Source organism: Bactrocera neohumeralis, chromosome 2 (genome assembly GCF_024586455.1).
Source record: "Bactrocera neohumeralis isolate Rockhampton chromosome 2, APGP_CSIRO_Bneo_wtdbg2-racon-allhic-juicebox.fasta_v2, whole genome shotgun sequence".
NCBI lineage: Eukaryota > Metazoa > Arthropoda > Insecta > Diptera > Tephritidae > Bactrocera > Bactrocera neohumeralis.
The window spans coordinates 50,524,682-50,551,012 of record NC_065919.1 but is presented as its reverse complement, the minus strand read 5'-3'; the positions used below and the strand labels follow the sequence as shown (position 1 = coordinate 50,551,012).

At 37.1% G+C, this 26,331-nt stretch overlaps 1 protein-coding gene, 1 long non-coding RNA gene and 3 other non-coding genes across 5 annotated transcripts in view; all 5 read right to left on the bottom strand.

Moving 5' to 3' along the window:
• LOC126754187 (protein Skeletor, isoforms B/C) overlaps positions 1-26,331 on the bottom strand; it is a 90,374-nt gene that overhangs the window by 54,308 nt on the left and 9,735 nt on the right. The window lies entirely within an intron of this gene.
• On the bottom strand, positions 1,621-16,820 carry LOC126754197 (uncharacterized). Its single transcript, XR_007666269.1, has 2 exons — positions 16,783-16,820; positions 1,621-1,774 (listed from the first exon to the last, which is right to left on the bottom strand). It is a non-coding gene; the product is annotated as an uncharacterized LOC126754197 (long non-coding RNA).
• Positions 1,630-1,793, bottom strand: LOC126751820 (U1 spliceosomal RNA). Its single transcript, XR_007665933.1, has one exon. It is a non-coding gene; the product is annotated as a U1 spliceosomal RNA (small nuclear RNA).
• LOC126751819 (U1 spliceosomal RNA) lies at positions 9,269-9,433 on the bottom strand. Its single transcript, XR_007665932.1, has one exon. It is a non-coding gene; the product is annotated as a U1 spliceosomal RNA (small nuclear RNA).
• LOC126751817 (U1 spliceosomal RNA) lies at positions 16,637-16,801 on the bottom strand. Its single transcript, XR_007665930.1, has one exon. It is a non-coding gene; the product is annotated as a U1 spliceosomal RNA (small nuclear RNA).

Below are 26,331 nucleotides of genomic sequence, written 5' to 3'. Positions count from 1 at the left end.
ATTCGCTAATAATCCCCGTGGAGACAATATAATCTCACATAATTTACCGGTAACCATGGTTTTGCCGTTATCCTTCAACAGCCTCATTGTTGTAGCCGTCGCTCTGCCACGTCGCAGCATTGAAGCTTTTTACCCTTCTACGGCTGCCAGCTTTTCACTTTTTATAACTTCATAGTTGCTTATAAGCCTTCATGTATGTGTGTGTGTGTGTCGTTCGTGCTCAATAGGCTTCAGCGCCAGCGGAAGAGGGTGGATTTTGGGCTTTCACGACTATCTCATATATTTACACACGCTCTATTAAGTATACATATATACATATCTATGTATATGTATAAAAGTTTGTTTGTATATGTGTATGTATGTAAATGCGCAAATGAGTATTGAGATACAAGTTATCTGCTAAAACGTTGCAATCACTCTATGGATTGGTTATGTACGGATTTTTGTTTTTGTTGTCTTATTGTTGTTGGTTTGGTGCGCCTTCAGCACAAATCGTTGTCGTTTTGCTACTTGGTTGGTTGTTTGTTTAACTTCAACTTCCCCTTTTTATACAATGTAAGTATGGCTGGAAGTGCGTCTGTTAGTATGTGTGTGTGTGTGTGTGTGTGTATTTGCACTTGTGCTACTATTTGATTATACTCCAGCAAATGTAGACATTAAATCGGTATTTTCATGCTACTCTGTTGATTTAACAGTGATTCGCATAAAATATGTATATATGTACATAAGTATGTTTGTGTGTAAGTGGTAGGCTTTGATGGATGGAAAAATAATTGAGTTCTTTCATATCAAACAAACTGACTTTTGGAAGTGCATTAAAGAAAGTGATACAAAGGAGTGAGAGGAAGTGCTTGTTTGAGGTTAAATATAAAAAATAAAATAAATTAAGAATCCAGGACGGATAATGATAAAATTAAAAAAAAAAGATTAAAGAAAACAAACAAAAAAATTTAAAACAAAACACAAAAATAAAAAAAATTACTTAAATACATAGTTACATACATACATACATAAAAACTTTTAAATTTTTTAATACAAAAATTATTAAAAACAAACAAAAACAATTTTTTATTAAAAACGAAATAATATAAATGATAACACATAAATTTTAATAAAAAAAAAATATTAAAAACAAACAAAACAATTTTTTTATTAAAAATGAAAACAAAAATATATTTTTTTAATAAAAAACAAACAAAAGAAAATAAAAAGTTAAGTTCGGCTACTTTCCATATAAGAACTTGTTTTTGATTGGTCAGTTTGTATGTCAGTTATATGCTAGAGTAAACCGAACTGAATAATTTCTTCAGATATTATACCTTTGTTTTGAATAATAACTCATGACAAATTTTATGAAGTTATCTCTTCAAATAACAAAGTTTTTCGTACAAAAACTTAATAGCGCCGAGCATTCAGTTTTTATGGAAGCTAAATCTTCAACTCAGCTCTTCATGCTGATCAAGGTCTCCATTTATATTTTCTTTATTCGTTTTCCATTCTACACATACTAATGTATAAACGGCGGTAAATTTTTTTATCAACAGTTCTACGCTCATATGCCCGTCTCTACAGTGGCGTTGACCACGACTCATATTCTTTGTATATTAATCTCTGAATGTATTTAAAAACGTCGGGACGGCGCGTACGTTATTCCCAGCTACCACAAATTACACGTATGAACTATTCACATTAGGAATAACAGCAGGGTGAACCCCATCGTAGTGCAATGACAAGGTCTCGCTCCGGAGTAACCGCCTTCATGATCACGGTTAACCTCTACGCCCGGTAAGTATGCTTTATATCGCTTAAATCAAAGTTCTTAAGCAGATCATGTTGTTGTTGTTGTTGTTATAACGGCAAAATTCTGCCGGGTTGATAGTCCTTAACCCGATTGTCGTGGGAACGGCATAAGAAGATTCTCACAAAAAGTGGTTGAGAATTTCAGAAAATAATGTTGGCACACACAAAATCCATGAGAGTTAATTAAAAGGACAAAAGGAGGAAAAGGAAACCAAAAAGTTGATCATACCCTCATAGGCAGCCAGCTCTGCAGTCTAGGCAGATAAAAAATCGCCTATCTGCCTATGCCGCTTAGCATGCTACATTGTGGTTGTTGTAAGAATATTTTTTATTTTTTGTTTTGTTAGTATCTATTCTTATTGTGCTGTATACACGGTTAATATATGAAATACAGAACTGTCTGTCATGCATCTTCTTATAAATTTTAGTGTATTATTCAAAAGACTGTAGTGACCACGAACAAGATTTAGTATCAGCCTTGTATATATTAATTCTAGTAAATATATTTATGCCCCAATATAATCGTTATTGACTCGTGAAAGTTTAATACAAAGGAATCACGCTAGAAGATCTATATATTTGTAGGATGAAATAATATTCAATTCAACCTGCCAGTTAAAGTGAAGGGTCTTGATGAAGACTTTATATTATATACTGGTCATAATCTTGTTCAGAGTAGAAATAATGGTTCAATAAGCCTTAAGTTGTACTAATGTTCTCTATTATGGAACAATGATAACGTCTCGTAATTAAGAGAACCACTAGAGATATATTGGAATCTTAAATTTTTGAATGCTTAAGTGACAAAGTCCCGACTCTGGAAGCTCCACTAACTCTTAATGAAGTCATGCTTTTTAAAATGGTTACCGGAAATTGTAAAAAGAACGCAAAATATTAAATTTTTCACAAATATTTATATTGTCCCCTTCAAAGTAGTCCCCACCAGATGTAATATATGTACATCTGATAACGATTCTTCAAGTCCTCGAAACACTTTTCAAAAGCACTTTTAGGGATGGCCTTCATCTTCTTCAGAAAAATTTTGTTTTATCTCTTCGATCGACTGAAAACGAACTCCACATGGCGGCAATTTCAGTTTGGAGAACAAGAAAAAAATCACACGGAGCCAAATCTGGTGAATACTGCAGTTGATCTGATATTCTTTGCGTTTTCGGACCAAAGAGACCTGTTTTCGGTGATCTTTAAAAAAAAAATTTAGCTTTATCGAGACGAGTCGAGCTTTTGCTCACGTTTCATACCCAAAACATTTGAACGGATTTGCGAGAGCTGTAGAGCTTTCTTGCCATCTTTCTAACACATGTTTGACGATTTTCAAGCACCATACCCTTCACTTTTTTAAATATTTTCATCAGTTGAAGAGGTCGTGGGTCGTCCAGAATGAAGGATGTCTTCAACGATCTCTCGAGCGTCTTTGAAGGCTTTGTACCACACGTAGGATTGTATTTTTAATTAAACTGACTCACCGTAAGCCTTTTCCAACATTCGCAACTATTCCGCAGTATTTATTATATTTTATTATATAATGTGAGTATAAAGTTAACAATAAAGAACGAATTCATCCCCCGAATGAGTTGACAAATCCCCTTCCGAAATTCTCAAAAAAATCCCCACTTTCTCGTTGTCTCATTGTCTTCCTAATCACTTAATCTTATTTAGTGCTTTCATCTTCGATTCAGTACCAATTGTTTTGCCAATACCAAAAATGTTGTTTGCGTTCGAAGACTCCCTCATCACTTTGCGAGAGCACGGCGCACATGTTGATTAGGTTTGGCCATGATGATATTAATCTAAATGAAGCGAAAATTGAATGAATGAAAGAAGCTGTTGCTTGATGCAAAAAAAAAACATAAATCGGCTGGGAAATAAGTGAGGTGGAGGAGGCAACCTGAATGGGAGAAAGAAAAGGTATTAAAGCAACCGAAGAAAAATATGTCACGAAAATAGAATTGCATGTGAAGCAAGAAATGTCATCGTACTATTTCTTTATTTGGAATTCTGTGTCTACAAATGTACATACTATGAGGTCCGTAAAAAAAGTTAGTTACTTTTTATTTCAAAAATAGGCATAGGTAACAATTTTGAAAACATGTAACCTTTGATGGAAATTTTTAATTGTGTAATTTTCATCAAGTTTTATTCTTGCCAAGGCCAGAAAACAGTTTGACAAATAAAGATAAAGCTTGTAGACACCCAAAACAATCTCCTCGCTGGAGGTTTGACCAAATATTTCCACCCATTTGCGGTGTGTGGCTTTATATTGTATAGCAAATAGAGGGTAACACAAGTTTTCGAGCTCCTCTGAACAGGTACTAGTTGTTATTAGAAGCTTTCTGGTTATGAAAATATAGACAGAAGTCGTCGCTAAGTTCCATAGTATTGTAGCAAAGAATCGGCTTATAAAGGAACCGTTACATTTTGCTTCTATATTTAAAAGGCAAAACCATATGAGTGGCTCACGAACCTACCAGACTAACCAATGGATTCTTTTTCTTTATTGGCGTAGACACGGCTTACGCGGTTATAGCCGAGTTTAAAACAGCGCGCCAGTCGTTTTACTTTTCACTGTTTAGCGTCAATTGGAGATTTCAAGTGTAGCCAGGTCCTTCTCCACCTGGTCTTTACAACGAAGTAGAGGTTTTCTTCTGCTTCAACTGGCGAGTACTGTGTGGAATACGCTCAGAGCTGGAGTGTTTTCATTTATTCGGACGACATTACCTAGCCAGCGTAGCCGCTGTTTCTTAATTTGCTAAACTATGTGAATGTCGTCGTATATTTCGTCCGGCTCATCGTTCCTTCAACAGCGGTATTCGCCGTTGCCAATTCGAAAATGACCATAAATCTTCCACAGAGCCTTTCTCTTATTAACTCATAACGCCGACTCATCAGATGCTGTCCTCTTTCATAGCTCTGCTCCATATAGCAGGACGGGGATGATGAGTGACTGGTAGAGTTTGGTCTTTGTTCGTCGAGAGCGGACTTTACTTCTCAATTGCCTGCTCAGTCCAAAGTAGCACCTATTGGCAAGAGTTATTCTGCGATGGATTTCCAGGCTGACATTGTTGTAAATATTAATGCTGGTTCCAAGATAGACGAAATTATCTACGACTTCGAAGTTACGACTGTTACCCCTGCGGGTACGGGGGGACCCCTCCGGGTTCGAGGGGAAACCGAATATACCCGCGGTAAGGCATGCCTGTCGTAAGAGGCGACTAAGATCCTGGCCACTGGTCGTAGCTTCGGCTACAAGGTCAATACCAAAGACTTTAACCTGGTACCACGGGGAGCAGTAGCCCCTGGAGTTCGCTCCAGTCTGCTCATTGGGTTTGGCCCTTTGTGGAGATTCGTGGTGGCTGTGGTTAAAACCCAAATCGCGGGAAGAACTGACTTTGTCAGTCGAATGTGGAGTTGCATTGCGACCGGGTGCCGGACCCAAAGTACGGCCCTACCAACATGATTATTATGTCCATTCCACACTGCCAATTAGTAGGTACTGAAAATGCCTGGCATTTTCGGGGCGCTGATCAACGCATTGATTTGATTCGTTGCACGAGTACCGTGGGGTAAGGCTTACGTCAGCAGGTACCTACGTAAAACATTCCGGTTGTTGTCAACAGTGATGTGGGAGCCAACTCGCGAGTACAACGACTGTTTGATTATTGACTATGGACTTTGTTTTTTGGCCTATAGATTACTTCGAACAATAAGAAACCTTAATTGAGCTGGAGCATCAATTATGATAGAGGCAACATTTTCTCCAGATAATCTAAAAAAAGGTCGCACAGTTATATGATTTGCGGTTAATGAGAGGATAATCGCTGAAACAAACACGGATGCATTTTAGAAGAGAAGATATTACAGCAAAAAGTAATCTTGAAAAAGCAGCTAAATATTAAAAAAATAATCCAGAAAGCCACCGAATTCTCAAACTACCCTTTTAGCTGCCACACAAAGCATTTATAAACGATTAATCTAAGCCGGATAAAGCATATCTTATAGAGTCGACGAGTGTGGTTCTTAATGAAGTCATAAATGCAATCGAACATTCATTAAATATTTATAAACCCCAAAAATGTCGGGAGACTAAAGGAAATTTTTTTTTAACAATAATTACTGTTTATTTGACAGTATTTCCATACTTATTTATATACCAATAATTTAAGTAACTTTTTTCATAATTTTCAAAGTTTGCGCCATCATTAATTTTGAGCTAAAAAATTTCAGCAACGCTGATATTAAGCTCTGCTATGATATCTACAGACGTCGCATACTCCACCTTACCTCGATCACACACTAACAACCCTGCATTTGCTTATCGCGCATCACCCAAATAGACATGATAATTACATTCGCGCTAATCTCGTAGTAATTTATTTTATCATTCACATCTGGAACGCCGCTCGGGCGTTGGGTTGGACGGCTGCTCGGTTGGACGCACACACGGAAGCCGATGAAGTCAATGTGTCAGGCAGGAAAAACTAAAGTGCCGGTAAAAAACTCATAGCTTCCGGTTGAATGCAGAGCAATAAGACAGTGTAGGCATTGAAAGCTGAGCACAATAAACACATACATACATATATGTGTATGTGTATGTATTTGTTTGCCTGCGCTATGAACTCCAAGGATGCGCACTGAATTGCGACTCAATTCAACTCAACTTCATTTTCATCTAATAAAGTCGGCGAACTCACTTCCTCCCCCAGATGAAATTTTCTTGCAGGTCATGTGAGTGTGCGTGTGTGTGTGTACTCACATATACATACATATGTATATACATAACGGTGTACGTTTATATCGCCGTGGCACAGGCATGCCGTAGAGGGTAAATCAAATAAAATTTAGCTGACTCAATAAAAATCAAAAAGCGTTAATGCTAACGATATGACTTTAACCTGAAGCGAACCAAAATAGCGCACACACACACATACACATATACAGCTATGTGGTAGTGAAAGCAGAATTGTCGATTGTGTCAAAGCACGTAAAGAGCGTAACGATGTGGAAAGGAAATGAGGTGGCAACCGAAGCGTTGCATGAAAAGGGCGAAGCGACAAACCGCTGCGGCGAAAGGATCCGCAACAGCGCCGTTATAGTGGTTCATATGTATGTAATAACGGCATTTTTCGTTATATGTCGGCGGATTTCGCTGAGGAAATGTGTATTTATATGCGTTTGTGTGTGTGGGTGTGTGTTAGTGCCCCACCGAAAGGATGCTGGACAAGTGAAAGCAATATTATTCATAAGACACACACATACACACATACTTCCACACTTCCATATGATTTACCGCTTAAAGTGTGTTGCTGTTTCGATTTGCTTTTTACCGTTGCCAAATCTTGAACTCTCATTTTTTATACTGTCTGCGCGTTAAATGGGAATTGCGAGCTTAAAGCCAGCTCGCAGCGCAATCGTAAACTTTCCGATTGTCAAAAGTCATTTGTAATAAATGATTGCGTGAATGGACGAGCGTGCCAATGCGTACAAGGAAAAGGCGTTAAGTCAGCTGTGGTGATAAATTTCCACATATTTTAGTTCAATGTGTGGCGAGTGCATGTGTGTGTGTGTTGGTATTTTAAGGATAATGCTGTCTTACATCGAACAAGGTATTAGTTGGAATTAAAATTATTACAGACTATATTTTGTGGAAATAAACGCAAGAATATTAAAAATCATATCCAATTTTATAGCGGAGTAAAATTTTTTCAATTGGTTGGCCAAAATATTGGCTTTGCAAAAAGGTATGAGGAGATACCAAGCGTACCGTTTTCACCCGACGACAGGCGCTTCTATGGTACCGGTAATGACACTAATTTTAGCAAACCAAAGGCTGTCTTTTTCGGCGTTGAGATCCTGTGAAGATGGTAAGTAGTTTTAGAGATTACTTATGGAGCACGACTCCATTCAAGCTGTATCCCTAGGCGCTCACCTTTATAATCAAGTTTTCTAAGGCCTTGGTAATGACTTCTGACGCTTTTTTCAGCTTTAAAGTTCAAGCACTATCAGCTCGGAAATGTCCAATTAACTTCGAAAGTTCACACAAATAACGATTGCTGAACTTTGCGAAATTAAAGATCGATTGTGTCAGTGCTTTTCTTTTTTGAAAAACCGTCCTCATGAAACCAAAGCCCTTTGAAATACAAGTCTTCTAATTTGGGCACTAAAAAGCCATTAGATACCTCGCGCTACAAAAACATCTTTTAGCAGTTAGTGACAGAAATACTCAGTTGTCTCAACTCGAAAAAACCACAACAAGAATATCGTAAACTTCGATAATACACATCACCAATACAAAGTATTCCATACAAGAACTTGATTTTAAGCGGTCAATTTGTATGGTGTCTATATGCTATAGTGGTCCGATCTAAACAATTTCTTTGCAGATTGCACCGTTGCCTTCGACAACAATACATGCTGAGTTACGTGAAGATATCTTGTCAAATAAAAATAATGGTTTTCTATATAAGGACTTGATTTGAATCAACAAGTATAAGATCGAGTTCGCGTGTATACAGACAGACGAACGGCTAAATCGACTCAACTCGTCATACGATGATATAATTAAAAATATAGATATATGTATATAATATAGATGTCTGCGACACCATTGGTTTTCGACAAGAAATGAAAATTAGGATTGATTAGAAGAGCAATTTGGATTCTTATATACTTGTAGATCTTGGCCAAAGCCAGAACCGTTGAACGATAGTGACATTACCAAATTATTTCAAACACAAATTCACAGCTTTTCTAAAATTCTATGGTTGACAACTCCTTGTACTTCCAAATTTCGATCTTAGTGTCTCGAAGAAAATTTTAATTATTACGATTTGGTGAATAACAAAACGGCAATTAGTAGATACACTTTTTTCACGATAGTCTCGACCTTCAGTTGAAAACTTTCAACATAACTTTGATTTTTGATCTACTTTGACGTTTTTTTCGGCTTCGGCTTCGGCTCACCTTTGCCACGATATTCGGCTGACTGATCGTCTGTTTCCGGCTCGTAAGCATAGGTCCAAGACTCGTCAATAGTAAATACGTTTTATGACATCCTGGTAGTCGAAAAGCATTGTTTCACAGACGTTGAAGCGACGCTGTTTTACAAAAAAATAAGGTGATTTTGGAGCCAACCGTGCTTTTACTCTTGGGTCCAAATGATCTTTCAAAATACTTTTCACTGATCAAAAACACTTGCTCGCGACATACAATTATCAGCGAAGACCTTTTACGACCTTCCGAACGTTTCTCGGCAACAGAAATCTGATTCCGCACACAAAATTTAAAGGAACTTTTTTGTCGAATAATTTCACTCATCGTAAAATTTGCCGAATCACTTTATGTACTTCAGAAAGACAAAGCGTATACCAAGCACAAATGACCACTTTGATGTGATATTTGGCACAGTACCAATATTTTTCCCCCACAGTAGTATATGAATGTATTTAAAAACGTCGGGACGGCGCGTACGCCATTCCCGGCTACCAAAAATTACACGCACGAGTTATTCACATTAGGAATAATCGCAGAGGTCAACCCCATCGTAGTGCAATGATTAGGTCTCGCTCCGGAGGAACCGCCTTCATGATCACGGATAACCTCTACGCCAGGTAAGTATGCTTTCTATCGCTTAAATCAAAGTTCTTAAGAAGATCCTCACACAAAGTGGTTGAGAATTCTTGAAAATAATTCTGCTTGCACAAAATGTGCTAAAATTAACACAAATAAAGCAATGAAGAGAAAGATAAAAGATAACAACAGCATAAGAAGGTAGTTAGCAGGTAGTAAGTGCCTACCTGAATGCTTGAAAAGATTTCTGTTGTAGTTTTGTTGTAAGCTGATGCTAAATTTGTCATTTAGCGGGAAGAGTTTTGTAAGAAACTGTTTTCAATGTTATGTTTTGTTTGTATTCTTCTTTTATTTAGATATAGGTTGAGCAAATAATTTAATTTTTACTTTACGTCGTTGCTATTTCTTGCAGATCCTCATTTATTTGCATGAAATAAATAGAAAAATTCTGAAGATGAAAATAAACTTATTTTTTAATAAAGTTTTTTACTCCTCGGTCTGCAAAATCTTCAGCCGTTGATGAGATCGCACAGCAAACTAAAAATATATATCATTAGCATGTAGTACTAATTTTAAATAGAATACTGTCGTGTGCAGTAACATGTGTTTCTTCACATTTCAGTCAATAGTTCTTGAGTCATTTGCTATTTTCTGCTATTTTTGTTTGTAACGAAAAAAATAAATTTCAATAAAACATTGTTTCCTGCTCAGATGTACCCTGGCCAGAAAGACCATAACGGCAGAAAACATAATAGAGATATCTGAAACTTTGTTGCCTAACCATAAAATTAAATGAAGTTGTTAGTTAACAGTATTGGCATCTCAAAGGAACTAGAAGATCATATCACTCACAAATTTTTACCTGTCAGGGTTCACGTTTTTTGCATATCAATTGAAAAGGCAATCGTGTTCGATTTTCAAAGAACAATCTGGCACTGATCAAGCATCGTAAGAGCAAAATTGTGACAAAAGAGGAAACGAGGAAACGTCATTATACACCTGAATCAAACCCGGAGTTCGCTGAAAGACTGCTGCCGGTGAAAGTCCTCCAAAGCGCTCAAATTCTCAGCAGCTGGTCGGCAAGGTTTTAGCCAGTGTTTTTTGGGATTTGCAAGCAATTATTTTCATCAAATACTCCGATCAAAATAAAACAACTAATAAGTTAATAATTAAGTATATTATTGTGCGACTAAAGTTAGGTCATAGACCATGTACAAGTACTACATCCAGGATCTGAAACACTGACAACGAACAAAACACTTTAAATTTAATTATGCATCCCCTAATACCATAAGATCATATAATCATTTTAACTGTTCTTGAGTTATACTTAGCTTTTGCCAAGTACGAAGTTATAGAAAAAAAAAATCCGAAAATAAAGCCATTGAATGGCAGCTTTCTTATTAATATATAAACACGAAAGTATAGGCATCGGGAGATAGAGTTCTTCTCTATAAGATCTATGCCTTTTGTATGCGTTAAAGCCAATAGTCGAAGCACTTTCCCTCCTCTGATTGAGATATCTCCAAAATATGCCTTCTGAAATCATCAACCGCCTCTTCAGGTGTCGAAAAACGTTAACCTCTTCGTTTACGTACGGCAATAAAGAGAAGTTATTCGGTGCCAAGTCAGCACTATACGGTGGTTGACTAATCAAATCGATGTGTAAGAGCTCGCATACCCGTGGTGAAAAGTAATCCGTCGTCGGCGATTAGTTTTCCTGACTTCTTCAAAGACATCTGGCACCACTCAGAATTTACTGTTCTGTGTTGTTCTAGTGGTATGATTGCAACATGTACAGTTTTCCCAAAAAAAACAGGCCACCATTTGCTTGAAGGTGCTTCGCACATGAACAACTTTTGTTGGCTTCGGCTCATCTGGAAACATCCATCATATAGCAGAGACTGCTGTGGAGACTGCTGTTTACTTTCGGGCTCAGACTTTTATATCAACAAATAGCCCACTGTCATATTGTCATAGGCATGTTTCGAAGCACTGTCATCGTATTTTTTTTTTAACATTTCTCTCGACCAATCGACAAGAGCCTGTTTTTAAGCGATTAACATATTGTGTGCGATCCAACGTGAACAAATTTTTTTTGCAGTTAAATGTTCAGTTATAAATCTCAAACTCACAATAGGTCACATGACGATGTTACAATATCGGTTTGCGCCCAGCATCAATAGTTTCCGGGACAATAACTGATTTTGGACTTCAGTCGTCTCGTCTTGGAGCGATCTACGACCTCAATTTGATTCCCCATAACACCGATAAACACTGGTCCTTGATAGAGCTGGATCCCAAAAATTCAGTTAAGTTCATGTATTCACTGGCTGAGTTAACCCCTTGGAAAGTTGTAAAAACAAATCGCGCAAAAATATTTGCCATTTATTTCAATTTTTTGGCAGGGCAGAATATTTTAAGTTACTGTAAACAACACAAATAGCGCTCATATATCAAAACATTCCGAGCATGTATACCATAAAAAATGTCGAACTTTACGATAAAGTTGTGATTTGCCAGATTGCACGCTAGGGCTGCCAAATACCTATGTATATCGTCACAATACCTAACCTAAAAACTGTCCACATTGCTTTCAGACATTCATATGGCCTTCCAATAAGCAGTTAAGCACTTAAAGCTACAACTACAACAAAGCGCAATATATATTTTTAGCGAAGCCACGCTGAAGACCGAAAGATTGCAAGTGCAAATAAGAAAAGCTGCAAATCTTGCACGGGCGGTAATCAACAGAAGTCATATTTATTTCGATTCAACGGACTTGCTGACGCAACAGCGCAACCAACACGAGCCAAACTAGCCGAGCAAAGCATTAGCCGCGGGGCAGCATTTAAGAGAATCCCACACACACGCACAACAAGAATGTGTTGCAAGTGCCGCACGACAACAAAACTCCGAAGGCGCTGATAATGTACACATACATATCGTACGATGAGGGGCGGCGGGCGGTTGCGGAAGCGCACTTTAATATACGAGCGCGAACGCCGCACGCCACCAGACGCATTCGAAGCTTTGGGGATGAATAGCAACAACCTGTGAATATGAAACGGAAATTGAGCCAAGTGGCGTGTCGGTGGCCAGTAAGCGCGCACATACACATGCACACAGAAGCGCGCGCGCGCGTCATCAGTGCAGAGTGTTCTATTAATGTTTATTACTTTTGACTTTGCACCGCAGGGGTAGTTTCGCTAACCGCAAGCATGTGAAGCGGCAGGGCTCCAGCTGTGCGACGACAACACCCGCAATCGCCGGCATGGCATGGAAGGCTGTAATACACCCGCGCGCATTTTGCACAACCCACAGCGATTCGACGCGCTGCAAGCACGCACACACCAACACATACACACGCGCGCACACGGAGACGTCATTCAACGCACGACAACGTCATTGAGAATTCGACAAATATGCTTTGTTTGTTTATTTGCAGATATGAAGCTTTGCCGCTGCCCCCTCATACTCAGCGCTCAAACTGCGCGTCAGTGTTTAGTTGTATGCGTGTGTGGGTGTGCATGTTCTGGCTAATTTAATCGCAGCAAATTGTTCGGCAATCTGCGCTGGATTAGCGGCGCCAACACGAAAAGCGATACATTTGTTGCAGGCTGCAATCTGCCTCAGAGCCGGGAACACAGGGCGCCTGGAATTGTGGGGCGGACAGTTGCGCCTTGTTTTCCTATCACATGACACGCCCACAGTTTGTAACACTCGCCATGCCGCTCTCCGTAAGTCGAAAATATTCATAAGCTGCTCGAATGTATGCTTCTGTATTGGTGTGTGTGTGTGTGCGTGTGCTCGTGTGAATAAGTATTAGTTGCGAGTACTTTGTACTTTATCGCCGGAACGGCGCAATTGGATTATGTTACCGAAATGCGTTAGGAAGGAACTTTATTTTATTATTGTAATCATGTAATAATAATCATTTACGGTTACCGTGGGTGGGTGCAGGCATGTGGTTGAAACGAGGATGTGAGGCAGTAGGAGGTTTTATCATATTCCACTAATCAAAATTAATAGCGCTTGAGCGTTGACAAATTTTTATCATAACTATAATTTTGAAACAATGGAAGGGCGGTAATAATAATTAGTCGATACTATAAATAGAAAAACTAAAAATCAATAACAATAACAAAAATTAAAAGGAGACTTTTGAAGTTTTATTTAAGTAGTCACTTAAGACCTGAACAACGTTCACAAATCGTTCAATTTCCTTTCGACACTTACCTTCTGTAAAGAATGTGTTTCGCGCGCTTCGCTCAACTTATGGTCAACAAAATCGGCCTACTGAGCGTACTATTCGCAACACTATCACCCATCTTGAGATCCAGCATTCATTATTGGATAAAATTCGACCAAGTAGATCACCGCCAGCACGCAGTGAAGAAAATATAGCAGCCGTTGCTGAGAGTATACACGAAAACCGTGGAGAGTCTATTCGGGGCTGTTCGCCACAGCTCGGACAGACGCATGGAACGACTTGGTGCATTTCCAAGAAGATCCGACGTGTTCGAGCCAAATTTTGTTCAGCGATTAGGCTCATTTCTGGCTCAATGGGTATGTAAACAAGCAAAATTGTCGCATTTGGGCTGAAGGGCAACTTGAAGCGATTCAAGAGCTGCCATTTCTTCCCAAAAAAAAGGTTTAGTGTAGCTTTTAGGCCGGTGGAATCATCGTTACATATTTTCTCAAAAATGATGCCGATGAGAATGTAACCGTCAATGGCGATCGTGCCATGATAAGCGACTTATTGGTGCTTTCCACGCATCGCATCAATCAGTGGATTTATTGAGAAAACACTGCGGTGAGTAAATAGTTGCACGATTTGAGCCGGTCGATTGGCCACCAAGATCGTGTGATATCATGCCGTTAGACTTTTTCTAGTGGAGATATGTAAAGTTTAAAGTCTATGCGGACAATCTCGCTTCGATTCAGGCCCTGGAGCAAAACATCGCGCGAGTTATTCGCCAGTTACCAGTCGAAATGCTCGAACGAGTCATCGAAACTTGGACTAAACGGATGAACCATCCGAAACTTAGCCGCGGCCAACATTTGAAAAAGATAATCTTTAAAAAATAAATGTCAAAGAATGTTCTTTCGAATGATAATAAACATTCCCCATTAAATTTAAAGTTTCTGTATTTTTTTTTTTTAAGTGAGGAGCCTCGAAATATATCACATTATATTTTCAGTTTCGGCGATATGTACTGTTTTGTAAGAATTTTTTAACTCAGTGCAAAATTGTATACGGATTTTTCTCGGAACGAAGTTTAAGAGGCGGTGAGAAAAATTTCTCCGAAAAAACTACTTTTTTGATAACTTTGTCAAAAATCACGATTTTGACTAATCCTTCGGACATTACCCGTAAACATCTATAATAATGATAAATTGTTTTGCTTTGTGGATTTAAAATAATTTTAAGCAGGAAAATCTTGCACACCGCCAGTCACCCATTTTCGGAGATCCTCCAGGAATCCGGGAATCCAAATTTGTTCAAAATGAATTGTACATTTTTTTTAAATTACTTAATAAAATACCTCTTTAAAAACAAAATGCTTTAAAACCCGTTTTTCCTTAATGTCTTCAAAATACTCGAAACTATCCTCATAGTCGATTAAAGAAAATCCATTGAAGCCTGATACGTCGATCTGCGCAGTCTTTGTTGGTAAAGGTTTACTCTTTCCGAGTACTAGTTATCATGAAAGATAATGTCCGATACCATAATATTTCTCGATTGTTTTGATAAAACGAAATTTTGTTATAAAAGGTCATAAAGTCAACATTAATTTCTGTTAAGGGGGTAGGTATTCTGGTCTAGAAATTTAAAAAAATCGATTTTTTTTTATATTTTCAAAGTTTAACTATTCAAGAATATGTGTACGAGAGGATTTTTCAAAATTCGAATTATTTTCGGATATATAGGCATTTTTCTGACCCGGCATCCAAACTGGTTCGGCCGGAACTAATCGAACAAAAGACTTTACGCGAAACTTTAAACGCGTTTTTCTCAAAACTGACTTTTTCGGAACGATATCCACGATTTCTCAGGTTCTACTGGACCGATTTACTTGAAATTTTTATAGAGTCTTCTTTATAGGCTTGTCTATGGTTGGAACTAGCCCCATCCCCAAATTTGTATTTTTATTATTTTTAAAAAATTCCAAATAGTCAGAAAAAGTGATCCAAAAAAAAACTTTTTTTTTCAGGCAGTCACCATTTTGTAAAAAAAATTTTTCCCACTTTTCCGTAGTTCCGGCCATTGCGACATTATTCTAGATTAATAATCTTTTTTTTTTGGTTTCAGATAACTAGGAGGGTTGAAATCATGGGTATGGTACCGTGGAAATTTTTTGAGACCCCCCACTTCGTCAGTTCATAATTTTTGAAATTTTTTACTTTTTTTAGTTTTTAATTTTTTTCTGTACTCTTCTAAAATTAACAAATAACTAATACAAAAATGGATAATAAAAATATTAATTGCCTTTTTTTACGCCACTTTAAAAATTACCTGAATTTCATGCTTTTAGACCAGAATACTCCCTTAATGGATCAGTAATGAAAAAAATTATGGACCTCGAAGTAATTCTAGCTAATCGATGACTTCTTTGGTGTACCCTATATAGGGAATATCAAAGTTTGCCACGAAATTTGTAACATGCAGGGGGGAAACGTTAGATACCCAACGTAAATTATATATGGTATAAATGTTCAACGTGACAAGCTGAGTGGACTTAGTCATGTCCGCAAAATACGCAAACTCTTCCCTTAGTTTTTGAGTTATCGATTTGAAATTTCTTTTCACCCCAAAGAGCTGTTCATTTGTCGAAACCGCCAATATGAAGCCACTATAGGATACAGCTGTCATACAAACTGATCTATAAAATCAAAATCAAGATAAAGATCTTCTTTAAAAATATTTTTTTCTGTACAATAAATAAATAACCGTAAATACGAATTGAAGCTTGTTTATAATCAAACAACGCGATCTGAGCCCTGCCTTCTTAAAGGAAGTAATTCCGTTAGTTGGGCAATTCGCCTTGACGCCTCGCTAATCTGGTTCGATTGTTAAAAAATAATCTTGTAGATCAGATGATCGAGCATCTGTAGTCTTCCTTGGACGAATTATTAAATCGACCCCTGCATTGAGGTACAAAATTGGTTTTTCAAGGTAACCGTTTAGAAAAAAATTATATGTACATATATATTTCTACTTATAACATGCACTATATGTATTCAATATGTCGGGACGGCGCGTACGCCATTCCCGGCTACCAAAAATTACACGCACGAGCTATTCACATTAGGAATAATCGCAGAGGTCAACCTCATCGTAGTGCAATGACAAGGTCTCGCTCCGGAGGAACCGCCTTCATGATCACGGTTAACCTCTACGCCAGGTAAGTATGCTTTCCAACGCTCAAATCAAAGTTCTTAAGAAGATCCGCACACAAAGTGGTTGAGAATTCATGTCAAAAGGACACGCGCAAAGGAGAAAAGGCATCAGAACAGAGAAATGAAGGCATACAGGTATAACTGGATTGGCAGGAGTGCAGTGATATGTATGCTCATGCTCATGTATACACAATTTATGTGGCGTGCAAATGAACTTATTATATACTTGATGTATATTGGGTAGTCAAATAAGGCGTTTCGTATTTAACACTGATGGAATAATGTCTCTAGCGGAAAAAGGCAAAAAGTGGTCGACCAAAATGGTACATATTCGTTTATTTATTTATTATTATAAATAAAAAAAAAATAAGTTGAAGTTTGATTAAAAATACGAAAAGACTTTTTCGACTAACCAATATACATATGTAAGCATATGTGTATATGTATATTATTTTATTTGTCTTTTAAATTTATAAAATAGTCATCACATGAAAGCCGTTATTTAATTAGTTGCTTATTATGCTGCTAACGTGTCTGCACATAGCCTCAAATATGTACATACTTATATAAACAAATAATTTTTTCGTTTGCTTATCTTTTTGGAGCATACCTATGACATAATGCTCACTTATTTTGGCTTATTCCAAAAATGGTCACACAATTGACGTAATTGCTGTTGTAGGAGTCTCGCCCATAATGGAAACTTACTGGCCGACATAATTTGACCACTTGTATGTATGTATATACAAACGCATTTTTTATATATTTCTTTGCACACATACACACTTTTATTCGGTAGCATTTTTATTGGAAATTTTCGCAAGAAATGCATTTAAAGTCACTTTTCATAGTAGGAACGTGAATAAAGTTAAATAGATATATACATACACACATATGTATATATGTATAATACATACGTAGTATGTATGTGCGTACGCTCTTGTATAACGCCCATAAATGCTCGCCTGCTGCTGAATTTCAAATCAATGCGCCCCAATGGCAATTACAGAAACTAGTTTCTTTTCTGAGGCAACGCACAAAATCGAAATACCTGTAATATGTATTATATAATAATAGCCATTCATTTGACACCTGTCGCTTAGAAAATTGCACGTTTGCCATGGAGAGTGTGCACCTAACATATGCATGGTGGCTAATATTAGTTCGATTGATTTACTCACATTTGTAATTTTGCAGCAATTTGTGCATTCAAAATTTGTTTTTAACTTAACAGTTACATATGTATGTGAAAGCAATAACAACGCATGGTATGTAGGTAAATGCATTAGGGTGAGCGAAAAACAAAAATATTAAATCGAACTTACGGACAAGTTACAGAGCGAGAGTATCCCACAAAGCTGGATTTTTAGTTTAATTTTAAAAATTTCATACCATATTTTTATTTTGTGTACTCTCGCAACAAGCTGCTACAGAGTATAATAGTTTTGTTCACCTAACGGTTGTAAGTATCATCTAAAACTAAGCTAGATTGATATAAGGTTATATACATACACATACATATATATGTATATTGTAAATGATCAAGATGACGAGAAAAGTTGAAATCCGTTTGACAGTCTGTCTGTCCGTCTATCCGTCCGTGCAAGCTGTAACTTGAGTAAAAATTTAAAAATCTTGATGAAACTTGGCAGTTAGGTTCCTTGTTACAAAAAAATGTTTAGTTCGAAGATGGACGTAATCGGACCACTGCCACGCCCACAAATCGCCATTAACCGAAAACATATAAAGTGCCATAACTGAGCACTAAATTAAGGTATAAAGCTGTAATTTGGTACGGAGGATCACAATGGCAAGGTGTATCTGTGGGCAAACAGTTTTAAAAAGTGGGCGTGGCCCCGTGCTCTAACAAGTTTAATGTACATATTTCCTAAGCCACCTAAGCTACAACAACCAAATTTACTGAGTACAAATTTTATAAGAATTTCTACCGACAGTGTCAAAGAGGATGAAATCGGTGTATAACCCGGCTCATTCCCCATATAACGGTACTGTTAAAAACTACTAAAAGCGCGATAAATCAATAAGAGACATTAAATTTTACCATCAAGTTGGCATGAGAGAGTTTTGTGGGTGCTGGTGCGAAAATTGGACGATGGGTGTGGCACCGCCCACTTTTTGGTGAAATCCCATATCTCGAGACCTGACCAAGCGATTTCGACAAAGTTTAGTACGTGGCTGTCGTCTTACATTCCAATGTCACATTGTAAAAATAGACGAAATCGGACAGCAATCACGCCTACTTTCCATATAACACAATTTAAAATTCCATGCGATTCTTTCACAAATCAAGATGTAATTAAAATAACGAAATAAAATTTTGCAGTAGTAATTATCTTAAAGTATGCCATCTTATGACCAAAATTTGTTTAAATCCAATAAAAACTGTTCAAGCCGCTAGGTACCGAATAATTGGACGCGGTACCTGTAGTTGACTTTTGATCGAAAATGTCGGTCAATGTGTGTTATATATAACTGGATTTAAGGGATAAACCTGCTCTTATAATGGTGTGTCTGCATATCAGAATTGGGTTGAATCGGACCAATACTTCCCTTAGTCCCCATATATCTTATATACAAATTTTCGAACTTCGGGGTGACTTTGAAACGCATATATCGGCCAATATGTGAGTTATCCCAATGAAAACAAGAGAGCGTGTTTTATTCATAGCAGTGTATGTTTGTGCCTAAAATAGATAAATTTGAGCGTAAACTTATAGGGGCTAGGCCAAGTTAAGTATAACAAATATCAGGATTTTCGAACATCCGGCTGACTTTACTCTAAATGATTGCTTTTACTCCTTTAAGTATTTACCTGGCTTTAATTCTTGCAAGTTGCAAGAGTATAAAAAGTTCGGTTGCACCCGAACTTAGCCCTTGCTTACTTGCTTTAACAACATTTTTTAATATTTTCTGTGTCTATCTACCTGCATTACAGTTGAACTTTCCTAACTCAAAACACCATAATTCACAAAACAACTTCGTGTTAGTGAGACTTCGAGTTATGGAAGAAAATTTGACTTCGACTGCCAATTGAAGAGTTCGAGATTCGGAAGGAAATTTGTATAAAATTTGGCTTCTATGGTCAATACACGAGTTTTGGACAACTTCAATTTACAGCAGTTCGAGTTATGGTACTTCAACTGTGTATTACAACTCACGCTTTAGAAAAATTGATACCACTCCAAGTGAAAAGAAAACACGATACAGCTATCATACTATGAAATCTAATTAAATTTTTTTGTTTGCAAGAAAGAGTCTTAACAAACTAGAAGCTATAACAACCCAAATATGTAGAAATTTACCTAACGACTTATGAAATCTTTTCTAATCCCATTAAAATACAACACAAATAATTACAAAAACAGGGTACATACTTAATGTACATATCAAGATCTAAGTATATGATGTAAGCATGTACGAGCCTTGTAATGCCTTGAGACGCGTTACGCATTAAATTAGTCATTGCGCAGTCGCAGCCGCAGCCGCCAGCACCAGCAAACAGTCCCAAACAGTAACTGAAACGACCGCTTCAGCACTTCAGTTAGTCCCCCGGCTAGTTGGTGCAACTGCACTGTTTCGGGCGTCTAAACGACTAACCGACTGACCGTGCGAACGACTAGGCGGCTGCAGCGCGCATGCGCAGACACTTTCATTCACGTTGCATACCAATGCGAATGACTTTTCGTGCGCTTTTGGTTGGTGTTGCGCATATTGCGAATCTCTCCGGGTTTCGCAGAAAACGTGCCGCTGCCCAGCCGAGCTAACTGCAATCGGCAAACGGTACCTAAAGTCATAGCATTACAATATAATAAAACCGACAAACATGCAACAGTACTTATTTACATATTTAAAGCATACGAGTATGTATGTATGTATATACATATGTAGGATGTGTGTATGTATGTATGTGTGTATGTATGTATGCATGTATCTGTTTATATGCGTGGTGTGGCGCTGGGCACGACGAACGTGTTCGCATTTATGGGCCAAGTTAATCAACTTTTCAATTGGACACACTGTAGACAAATCTACATGGTGTAACTATGTACCACTGTATACAAGTATATATGTACATAGTTATGTAAGACTGCATAAATAACTGCATAGTGCTGTGGCTGTGGCCGCTGCGGTTTTATCTGCGGCTTTAGCGCTCGTTGTGAGACTGGCTTGTTGACTTCGCACAGTTCGGCCATTGTTCACTCAAGTGTGTGTGTGTGTGTGTGTGTGTTCAGCCACTGGTGGGTATTGTCAGTAAGCCCTACTTAAAGCCGAAATATACACATAAATATGTATGTATGTATGTGCCTGCAGCATAAGCGCTTGCCACACATCCGTACTACATTTGTAGAGCAAATTTATTTGTACAGCGGCACACAATAGCGTTGCGTGCTGTCGAAATCATAGACAATTTCCAGTTCGGCTAAATTCACACGCCGCCAAAACAATAAAATCTCTGCTGATTATTGCAAAATCGACTGGCAATTGGCCAACACTTGCTTTGAGTATGTTCACAACTGAATTTACCGATACCGAACGCCATTGTGTACAGTACGGATTAACGCATTTGTGTATTTACATATAAATCTATATTTGCCTTTATACCTGCATACATATTCACTTATTTACGCCCCTACATAAATATGCCCAATTATAACGATTACAGTGTAGACACCAAAAATAATAATTTTTGTTAATTTTCGTACTAGTTGACTATATTCCCATGTTATCGATTAAAATAAATAAAATTTATCGATATATATATATCGATAATTTTTTGGAATTATCACTAAAACTATATATGCATATACATATATAGTTTCATAAATATCGATAAATTTTCCAGATTATCGATATATAATGATTATCGATTTTTTAATTTTTGCTTATTAAAATGTTACATAAATGAATTTATTATCGATTTCCTAATAATTGTTATAAAATTTTCCAGTTGTTAATTATAGTAAAAATTCAGCTTACTATATAAATAGTTTTTTTTTATCCAAACTAGCTCTTATAAAATTTTTGAAAAAGCACCCGATTGAATATCTAATTTTGACCACCGAAAGTACTATATTGAGGCCATAAAAAAATCTTAAAAAAAGCTATCGTTACTTAAGTAGTAAGTAAGTAGATAAGTATATTAAATATCCGATATTTTGAAATCGATAATAAAAAAGTACAATTCGGGTGTATAAAATGTTTAGCTTTTCGCATGATAAAGTGATAATCGAGAGTTCATTATACTATAAAATATTTTTTAAAAAAACTATCGTATTCTGTAAAGTAGTTCGATATCATTGGATATTATAACATATATTTTTAAACAGATAATAAAAAAATCAGATGGAATTTAAAATAAGCAAAAATATAAGGAAGGGCGTAAGTTGTGAACCGATTTCACCCATATTTCGTATATGTCATCAGGCTGATAAAGTGATAATTATATCGATATTTTTGAATATCGGTGAAGTTTTATTCCTGAGATCAATGGTTCCTGGGCGACGTACGCCCATTTTCAATTTAAAAAAAGGCCTGGGTGCAGCTTCCTTCTGCCATTTCTTCCGTAAAATTTAGTGTTTCTGACGTTTTTTGTTAGTCGGTTAACACACTTTTAGTGATTTTCAACATAACCTTTGTATGGGAGGTGGGCGTGGTTATTATCCGATTTCTTCCATTTTTGAACTGTATATGGAAATGCCTGAAGAAAACGACTCTATAGAGTTTGGTTGACAAAGCTATAGCAGTTTCCGAGATATGTACAAACAACTTAGTAGGGGGCGGGGCCACGCCCACTTTCCAAAAAAATTACGTCCAAATATACCCCTCCTTAATGCGATCGCTTGTGCCAAATTTCACTTTAATATCTTTAACCTTTTGGTTATGACACTTTATAGGTTTTCGGTTTCCGCCATTTTGTGGGCGTGGCAGTGGGCCGATTTTGCCCATCTTCGAACTTAACCTTCTTATGGAGCCGAGAAATACGTGTACCAAGTTTCATCTCAATTTTTACTCAAGTTACAGCTTGCACGGACGGACGGACAGACAGACATCCGGATTTCAACTCTACTCGTCACTCTGATCACTTTGGTATATATAACCCCATATCTGACTCTTTTATTTTTAGGACTTACAAACAACCGTTATGTGAACAAAACTATAATACTCTCCTTAGCAACTTTGTTGCTAGAGTATAAAAAACAATAAATTTGACTGAACCGGATCTACATTACATTACAGTATAGCAGAAAAGAAAGTACAAAGATCTTGATTTTGACAGCTACATGCTGTATTAGTCTTCTCTGAATAATTTGTTAGGATATTGGGGCATTACCTCTGAAAATAGCAGCTCGTACATGCTGTAGTGGTTCTGTATCCACGGTTCTGAGACATGAGCAGATTCTTGGGAAGAAAAGAACGTTGGTAAAATTTCAGACCGATATTTCAAAAACTGAGAGACTATTTTGCATACAGACTTATGAGCAGATAGACGGACGGATATGGCTAAATCGACTGAGCTCCAGATCGTTTATACTACAAAGGTGCGTTCCAAAGTAAACAGGACTTTTTGAATTTAGCACCCCTGGTGGCGTCATCTATATATCGACTGGTGCGTTAGAATCTGCTATCTTTACCGTTTGTCCAGTGAGAATTTCATGACATTTCATTGATTGGAAGTGAAGTTATTGCGTTTCAAGTGTCAGTATGTTTGTGTTATCGGTGCGAAAATGAGCTTCGAACAAAGAGTCAACATTAAATTTTGTTTTAAAATTGGTAAAACTTTTGCCGAAACGTTTCAATTGATGAAACAAGTTTATGGCGATGATTGCCTATCCCGTAGCAGAGTGCACGAGTGGTTTCAACGTTTTCAAAGTGGTCGTGAGGACATCAATGACGATCAACATGTGGGCCAATCAAAATCCATCGAAACTGTGCGTGAATTCATCAAAAGTCAGCCGAAATCATCATTGAAATTCATGGAAATTGAATTGAACATCTCCAAAATATCGATTTATCGCATTTTGACCGAACATTTGGGCTTACGAAAGGTGTGTGCACGGTTTGTTCCGCACAAATTGACTGACGACCAAAAATTGCTCTCATCGATCGACGCTTGTGACCGATTATTGGACCAAAAATCACATTTTAACCATTAACCACTCCCCGCATTCATCAGATATGGCACCGTGCGACTTCTTACTTTTCGGAAAAATGCATTTGCCCATGAAAGTAAAGCGTTATGCAGACGTAGAGGCCATTCAAAAGGCTTGTAACGGCATACTGGCGGCCATACCGGTCAACGAGCTAAAACACTCGTTCGACATGCTTTTGGACCATACAAAAAGCTGTATTGAAGCAGAAAGAGACTATTTTGAATAAAATAAATTGATTTTGCCGAAAAAACCATTTGTTCTGTTTTTCTTAAGTCCTGTTTTTTTGGAACGCACCTTGTATATATATATTTCATAGGGTATCCGACGTTTTCTTTTGGCTTATACTCGTTTAAGGGTATGAATTAAGATATCAACTAAGGGTATCCTTATAAGTACCATATATTCGTATGTATCAGAATAACTATACTTACTCGCTTTACTCTATCTGATAGCTAATACAATATGATTGTTATTATTAGATGGCACTGGTGATAACTTCTTGGATTTTTCTGTTCACATAAATAGTTTATCTATTGGAGCTTACAAGTCTAAAGTGTCACAGAACTTACTCACATAATTTGAGGTCATCTAGAATACTAAGTTATTATCATGAATACCACCAACATTTTGAAGCCAAATCTCAATTTCATTTACCTTACGGAACAACTCCGAATTACTGTCATTTCACTCAGCATATTGAAGAAACAGTTGACGCTAATAAAAATACTCAACACACGACAAACAGAGTTCATTTTGAGAAATAAAATTTCTTAATTGGTATTAAAATTACTGTTTATTTTACAAAAACATAATCTCTAATTAATTAATTTATGAAAACGATTAAAATGCCTCGAAACTTCTGTAATTAAACGTTTCAAACGAAATGTGTGAATTTCACCGCCTAATTTAAAAATCAATTTTTGCATTTAACCTGTTTACACGAATAACCCATTACATAGTATGTATGTATATAATTTATGCACGATATTTTAGAAAGTACTAATTTGAAAGAACGTACTTATATAGTATATACATACGTCCGTACATTCACATGCGATGTCGATTACATGAACTGTATTCGTGTCAAGCCAGTACAAAATAAGCTGAAAACACTTTTTAGGCTAATAACCTCACATTGTTGAAAAAAAGAGCAAAGACAAAGCAGTCAACAAAAGCACACAACCAACAACAATGCTTCGATTTTATGTGGTGATGGCTAATTTTAGATTACCGGCTGAGCATAGCTTGCTGCCAAGGCTTAAATTTGTGCAAATTCGAAAAGAATTAGACAGCAAGAATAGTTTTAATAGAGACACTGCTGGTTTGTTGGATATTAAGATTAGCTTGTTGTGGTTCTAAATATACATGATTTCTTTTATTTCATTTTTATAAATCTGAACAAAGTTTCATAGTATTATAGTTTTGTTCACATAACGGTTGTTTGTAAGTCCTAAAACTAAAAGAGTCAGATATAGGGTTATATATACCAAAGTGATCAGGGTGACGAGTAGAGTTGAAATCCGGATGTCTGTCTGTCTGTCCGTCCGTCCGTCTGTCCGTCCGTCCGTCCGTCCGTGCAAGCTGTAACTTGAGTAAAAATTGAGATATCGTGATGAAACTTGGTACACGTATTTATTGGCTCCATAAGAAGGTTAAGTTCGAAGATGGGCAAAATCGGCCTACTGCCACGCCCACAAAATGGCGAAAACCGAAAACCTATAAAGTGTCATAACTAAGCCATAAATAAAGATATTAAAGTGAAATTTGGCACAAAGGATCGCATTAGGGAGTGGCTTATTTGGACGTAATTTTTTTGGAAAAGTGGGCGTGGCCCCACCTCCTACTAAGTTTTTGGTGCATATTTCGGAAACTACTATAGCTATGTCAACCAAACTCTATAGAGTCATTTCCTTCAAGCATTTCCATATACAATACAAAAATTGAGAAAATCGGATAATAACCACGCCCACCTCCAAATCACTCAAAGTGCGTTAACCGACTAACAAAAAACGTTAGAAACACTAAATTTTACGGAAGAAATGGCAGAAGAAAGCTGCACCCAGGCTTTTTTTAAAAATTGAAAATGGGCGTGGCCTCGCCCACTTATGGACCAAAAACCATATATCAGGAACTACTCTACCGATTTCAATGAAATTCGGTGTATAATATTTTCTTAACACCCTGATGACATGTACGAAATATGGGTGGAATCGGTTCACAACCACGCCTTCTTCCAATATAACGCTATTTTGAATTCCATCTGATGCCTTTTCTGTATAATAAATATATTCATAAGGAACCAATGATGGTAGCGGAATAAAACTTTACACAAATACGGTATTTGAAAAATATGTAAATGACATATAACTGT